Genomic DNA, 7,852 nt, shown 5'->3' with positions numbered 1-7,852 from the left:
ATAATAGATTATTAAATAAACATTAGTAATTAATTAACTAATTATTTTATTATGTAACTAAAAGTTAATAATTTAAGTAGTAAAAGGAATATTAATAAATTATGTATATACTAATTATTTTTTTAATACACAAATTAATTACGTATAATCTAAAAAATATGCGTACATTACTAACATAGTAATTACTTATAATTAATTACTATTTTTAATTATTTAGCATATTAATTTATTATATATAATTTAATAGGCGGGCCTTGGCACTGTAGTGGGAGCGCTTGCGTTTGCACCCAGGGTCCAAGGTTCGAATCCCGGAAACGACCTCTCCTTCAAGGGGTAAGGCCGCGTACATATGAGATTGAGCTTTCCCCCGAACCTGTCATAGTACGGGAGCCTCTTTGACACTGGGGTCTGCCTTTTTGTACTCATTAAGGATAATTTATCAATTATTAGTATATTATTAATATATTAATTTTTATTTACTAAATAATTATCAATTATTAATTACTTTATATATTAATTTAAGATTAATAATTACGGTCATCTTAATTACTCATAGCAATTCAACCTCACAATTTACCAACAGCTATTACACTACTTTTGGAACCAACAATACTAATATAATTACAGTCTACTAAACACTCAACTACTTTTTATAACAGCTGATTTTTTCTTTAGCACAATTAAAAGTAATTTTTTTAAAATATAACCCCATGCGTATTAAAATCTGCTAGGCTATGCGCTATAATCTGCTAGACTATGTGCTATAGAATGTCAGATTATAGCTTATAACCTTTAAAGACCTGCATATTAAATGACTCTGCCACTTTATCAAAGAGACGACACTAACTTATCGGATTATTTTTTTATTGCTTACCCTTAATGTTGCTGATAAGTGTTGTGAATGTTGCTGATAGAATGTCAGGCAACACCTTGTCCTTTTCTCTAACAAGTGTTGTGAATGTTGCTTCCGCTTTATTTCTTCTTTCACAGAACCATCCTTGAATTACCTCTCTCAACCACTCTAAAGTGCTGCCACTGGCATATCTCTGGCTTTCTTATCTTTATTGTTCACTGACTCCGCTAAATTTGACGTCATTACTCCATATCTTAATTTTGGAGAGTATGCTCTACCCCATTTCTCGAGTCCCACACTCTCAATATATGGTCGAATCCCTTATGCAGTTTGTCCAATTGTGTCATGTGGAAATCAAAGTCTTGTTTGTTGTATGCCATCCATGCTCATTTAAAGTTGTTTCCTATTAGTCTTGCTACATTGGAGAACTTTGTTTTGATGTTTTGGCCAAGGTGGTAGTTGCAATAACCAAGAAAATTAGTGTAATACTTCGCTGCCATCTTGCGTATGCTCTTATGACGGCCGGAAACGATCCACATATCCTCCCTTTCTTTGTAAGTTTTGCTAAGCTTTTCAAAAAAGTAATCCCTAGTCTTATCGTCTTCCGCGTCACCGATAGCAAATGCCAATGGGAAAATTTGATTACTTGCATCTTGTGCACATGCTGTGATCATCGTCCCTCCGAACTTGCATTTCAGGAAGGTTCCATCCACGACTATTATCGGCCTGCAATGCTCCCAACCTTTTATTGATGCCACTAATGCCATGAACATGTTTATGAATTTGTTTTCATCGTTGCAAACTATGTCTGTCACGGAACCTGGGTTCTTCTTCTCCAACATGTACAAGAACGGAGGTACATCTCCATACGATTCATCAGGTGCACCTCTCATATCCTCTAGTGTAAGCACCCTTGCCCTCCATGCTTTTACATAGCTCACGTCCACTCCTGTTTAACATGAACAGAGTTGTATTAGACTATAATTTTACAGACTATGCTGTATAGTCGGGCAGACTATGCCCTATAACCTGAAAAGTTATGGCCTATAACATGTCATTCTATTCCCAGTTATGCAGTGACAGATTCAGGGACATAGTATAGCCTGACATGCTAAGACCTATAACCTGTCAGGCTATAACATATTTTATAGGATTAACATGTTATAGTTTGAGAGGTTATGACCTATAACCTGTCGGACTATTACCTGTTATGCAGTAAAAGATTCTTAAACACCAACTGTAATTTACAATATAAAATTATAGAATCAGTCATATTCTAATCGAATGATATATTAAACATGTTCAGTAGAATAAAAATAAGCTAAAAGGGTCATGATTATTACCGTAAATGTCTCTCATGTCTCGCTTTATGTTGTTTGATGTGTAGGCATCCTTTCCCGGCTCCTTATATTTTCGTTTGATGCAATCACTTATTAGCTGGCTGCTTGCTTGTCTGTGGTCTCTTTGCAGGAGGTCTAACGAGCATGTGTGTTTCTTTGTACACTGTCACTTCAAACATTTCTATCTCATTGTACTTCACACCCCAAAGCCACCATTTGCAATTTTTCTCGATACATTTGAGGACTACTCTTTCCTCGTCGGATTTGTGAACTTAAAAACTAATACTTTTCTTTCATTACATGCATTTCCGCTGATTTTTTAAGCACAGCCTTGTTCTTGAATAGTTGATTCAAATACAAGTAGTGGCACTCTGTTTTATCCATGATAGGAATTATTTCTTGTGTTTCTTCCATATCTCATCAACCTTCTTCTTCTTCTTCTTTTATTACCTTCAGGATTCTCAATGTGTGTGGATGTGACGACCCTGTTGAGTTGGCCGTCACTGTAACTAACTTTAACATATATTTTTTAAAACTCCCTAAAATTTGAGAGGTTTTTTTTTTTTTTTTTTTTTTTTTTTTTTTTTTTACTTATTGTAAAATGCTGTAGTATTTTATTTTATAACTTAAATAAAATGCTATATGAATGCTGTAGCATTTTCTTTATAACTTAAATAAAACACTATACGAATGTTGTAGCATTTTCTGAATAACTTAAATAAAATGCTATACGAATGCTGTAGCATTTTCTGTATAACTTAAATAAAATGCTATACAAATGTTGTAGCATTTTCTGTATAACTTAAATAAAATGTCGTATGAATGCTGTAGCATTCTGGGCATAAGTTTCTTTCTCTTAAAAACTATTTCATTCTTTTTTTTTTTATATAGAATGCAATATCATTCTCTTTAAATTACTGTAACGACATATATTCTGGTTTCTACTTTTGAACATAGCAAACGGTTTATACTTCAAAACCAATATCCTTTTCTAAAGCATAAATTTACATATATGTATATTTTGCTTCTCAAAATCCTGCTAGCTTACACAACTTAACAATTTTACTACAAGCTTCCAAAACACAAGTTCGGCTGGGATCGACCGTGGCCACCCAAAAAGTACCAGCCATCACACCTAGGGGTCTGGCATAATTTATATACAAAAAAAAATTCGTCCAAAGGCAGGTCTATGTCAAACCTTTTATCCCAAAAAATTCACATACTAGCGAATTTGTACCAAAAGTTTAGGGCCAGTTGTGTGGGGGAGATGCCATGAAGGTCAGACAGTGACTTGACAAAGGGGTGTATGGGGAGTGTCATCCCCACCGTGAGGGCCCGGGTGTAAACGGACATGTAATACGGAGGCGGTTGGCTCGCCCTAAAATGATCCCCCTCGACGTTTTATCCCTATAGAAGCCATTACTGTAAAGGAAAAATCTAAGGTCAGCTCCTATAAGTCGATAGGGGAAGGAAAGTTAGTTCAGCGCTTAAAGATCGAGACGTTTTATCGGTTAAAATCGAGGTTAAAGCAAAGACGGTTCAGACTTGGACTAAACCGGAGCCTACTCAAGCAGAGTGATGACCATTGAAACAAGCCCATAATGCCAAACAAAAGCCCAAAATCACTTAAAACTCCTACGGCCATTCCAAGACATGGCGGACACTACCGGATACAGGTTCCAACCTCTCCTGTCATGCTATTCTGAACCATTCCCACCACATTCTAGACACGGTAAAAGAAATGAGTCGAAAGGGAGTTTGGGAAGATGCTTACCAGGGAATCAGGCGCAGGATGGGTACGCGAGTTCTTGAGAAGAAGGCTGCTGGTGGTCCACGGAGTGGCGAGAAAGAAATGGTCCAAGAAAAATTATGGCAGAGTTTCGGCTACTTCAAGGTGTTCCTGAGTGTTTCAGACACAACGAGACCCTTTATATTTACCCAAGGACCTCGGCCCCCAGCCGTCCGAGCAGATAAGCTCGCATCTAACGGTAGGGGCGCATGAATTTGATCCAGCGGTTGGGGGAAAGGCCGGAGCCTAAGGGGTCATGATCCAGTGGCCTAGGTTCATCCATTCAAATGAAAAGCCACTTCAGCATGGCGGTTGAGCAGACGAGACTTTTACACTTCTCGAGGGGTGTCAAAGCGCCAGGGCCATCATTGTGAAAAGGGTTCGGAGTCAGGCTCCCACGCCTGAAGCAAGTAAAAGGAAAACCAAAGCAAACCCCAGACCTAGCTTGAGGCAGTCCGGAGAAAAGCCTCGACCTGGGGGGCAGCTGTTGTGTGGGAAACTTCGCACCGACACATCGGACAACAGCCATGCCACACGTGGCTCTATTCCTGCCACATCATTTACCCCTCGACGCCCAAGCCTCCTGGGTTTCTCCTGTATGGCAAGAGAGCCCAATGTACGACCAAGACCGTCGACCGTATACACAGTCGGGGGTCTGCGAGATTAGATGCAAAATGGCGTTATGAAGTCGGCCGTGAGAGAAACCCTCGACCGAGGTCAGCATAGGCGTAGATGGCAGACTGCAAGCAATTGGACCCGCGTCCCAATAAAGAACTTAGAGAAGGTTGCGTCTGGATCAGGAGAAGGTCAGTTGCATAAAAAATGATTACCAGCCCCTAAAACCACCTGGAACGGATCACTAGCTATTACAGAGATCCACAGAGCCATAATGAGGGGAAAATTAGATGAGTGAACAGTCCAAAAGGTAATTGTAGGCTACGGTCTGCACAAAAGAGACCATAGGCCACTCGAGTGGGCGGGCCCCACGAAAGATACGATCCACTAGTCCAAACTGCCTACCATTGGGCAGAAATTGAGGCAACATGGACTATAAAAGGGAAGAGCCCCCGAGAGGGGGAGGAGTGATTTTTTGGTTCCTTACATGCACGAGGGTTGTAAGAGCTTAATCAAGAGAAATAAAAACACAATGGATGTAGCCCTTGATTAACATGGTGAACCACTATAAAATCCATGTGTGTTCATACTTTCACGAGCATAATTTCATTTTCTTCATATTCTAGTAAAAACTTAATTGCAAAATCCAATATATTCACTAAAAACACAAGTTCCGAACCGGTAATCCAACGTGCCACTGTGGGTAATTCAGCACGGTCTTTGTTGACGAAAATCTACCATCAACAGAACCTATGCTGGTGACATCGGATCTGAGCTGCGCGGATGAGAGAATGACGGACTAGAGAGAAAAAGTAGAGAGAGAGGGAAGTTTCTCTGATAACAGATTTAAGCGTAAATTCAGGATTTCAAAATATATTGTATTTAATTGATTTTGTTATTAGTTTTTAAAGTGGTAAAATTTAAAGGGGTAATATTTGAGGTTAATAATAATTTGTTGTACACTCTTATTGAAATCTGTTGCCCCTTATATGCAGTAGCGTCCTAGTAGGGAGGAGAAAAAAAATTGTACATCTATATATATTATACTCAATAGTGTGAGGACAAAAAAAAGTTAATTTACTGATATGTTGAATTTTAAGGTCATTTTAAAATTTTCAGTTTGCTGAGTTTACTAAACTTTGAAGACTCCTATTTTATCTTATGAATTTTAAATTAGTCCTATTTAAGATCTTTTTTAAGAATTTTTGTTAAAATTAAATGAAAAAGAGACATTTCAGTGTGATCATGCAGTCTTTATCCTCTTATTTTTAATAAAAATTCAAATAAAAAGATTGTGTGACACATTATTAAAAGATAATTACACTAGATGGCAAATTTCCATACCTTCATTTGAAATTTAGTAAAATTTTTAAAATATTATAAATATAGCAAAAATAATATAATCATTATCATAATGATTCAACATTTTGTACTATATAATGATATAATTATTATTTTAATGATATTAAAATTTCTCCAATTTTGCAATATTTTAAAAATTTTGCTAGATTTATACTCTATTCTTGAAATTTTTCTAGATGTGTAAAGAGCCTGTAAAGTGGGAGTTTTTAAATTTTGGAGGTAAGTTGAAACAGATCCTAAAATTTAAATGAAGTAGTGAGAATAATAAAAAAAAATAAAGATAAAAAGAAAAGAATAGTCAAAATTATTCAATTTTGGGTGACTGAACTTTTTATCTTTATTTTTGTTTTATAATTTATTAATATAGATTCGTTGTCCCCGTTAGATTAGTTTGCAATTCGAAAATTCAATCTAGTTAGGACTTTTTATCCGAGGTTCACGTCTTTTAAGGCCTCGTTCATTTCGTTGATTCGAGTTTAGAATTCGAGTTTTGCTACAGTAAAAAGCTCTTATAAACAGTCACATCTAACTTTTTTGTTACAGTAAAAAGCTCTCACATAAAATCACATATCAACTCAAATTTTAAACTCGAATCAGCGAAACGAACGAGGTAATCTATTTCAATTTCAATTAGGATTGCTTTATTCTCTCTCCACACACACATATATTTATAGGTTTCTTATTTGATTGAATACCGTGCGCGTCTTCAAATCGAAGAAGTATCCAAAGCTCTAAGGGTTGCAACGAACAAAGATGCTTAAACAACCAACAACTGCTCATGATGATGCTTCACATGAGTCACAAATCAACGATCTTGATGGCATTCTTTCATCATCGGTTACAAAGGTTCTATTTTCTTCTTGTCCATTATAATATTTTTAGACATTAGTAGTTCTCCGTTATCATATGGTCTGTTTTTGTATTGTGTGTGCATATATATATATATATATATATAATTTTTTCGAAGAACAAATTATTAATAATAATGAATTACAAATAGAAAGAGAATATTAAGTTTACATACGAACTGTAATTGGCGAGCTAGTTCAGTGATAAATCCAAATTTAAATCCGTCAAAAAAATGCCTGAACGACCTGATGGTCGTTCTATTTTGGTGGCCGTTCCTGCACTTTTGATGGTCGCTCGGTGTCCTTTAAGGTCGTTCTAAAATGCTTGCAATTTGAAAAAAAAAAATGTTGGAGAGCCTTAGAGCGACCAAGAGGCAAACCCGAGCGACCTCGGCAACGATCTTGTTTAGTTGGGGTCGCTGTCGAAAAAAATGCATGAACGACCTGATGGTCGTTCTTTCTATTTTGGTGGTCGTTCCTGCACTTTTGATGGTCGCTCGGTGTCTTTTAAGGTCGTTCCAGAATGCTTGCAATTTGAAAAAAAAAAAAAAAGTGTTGGGGCGCCTTAGAGCAACCAAGAGGCAAACCTGAGCGACCTCGGCAACGATCTAGTTTAGTTGGGGTCGCTGTCGAAAAAAATGCCTGAACGACCATCAAGTCGTTCTTTCTATTTTGGTGGTCGTTCTTGCACTTTTGATGGTCGCTCAATGTCTTTTAAGGTCGTTCCAGAATGCTTGCAATTTGAAAAAAAAAAAAAAAGTGTTGGGGAGCCTTAGAGTGACCAAGAGGCAAACCCGAGGCAATGATCTTGTTTAGTTAGGGTCGTTGTCAAAAACAAAAATGCCTGAACGACCATCAGGTCGTTCTTTCTATTTTGGTGGTCATTCCTGCACTTTTGATGGTCGCTCGGTGTCTTTTAAGGTCATTCCAGAATGCTTGCAATTTGAAAAAAAAAAAGTGTTGGAGAGCCTTAAAGCGACCAAGAGGCAAACCCGTGCGACCAAGAGGCAAACCCGAGAGACCTTGGCGTCATTCCTGTTTAGTT

The sequence above is a fragment of the Morus notabilis genome, unplaced genomic scaffold, assembly GCF_000414095.1.
Source record: "Morus notabilis unplaced genomic scaffold, ASM41409v2 Scaffold2967, whole genome shotgun sequence".
Classification (NCBI taxonomy): Eukaryota; Viridiplantae; Streptophyta; class Magnoliopsida; order Rosales; family Moraceae; genus Morus; species Morus notabilis.
Note: the sequence above shows the minus strand (reverse complement) of the source record.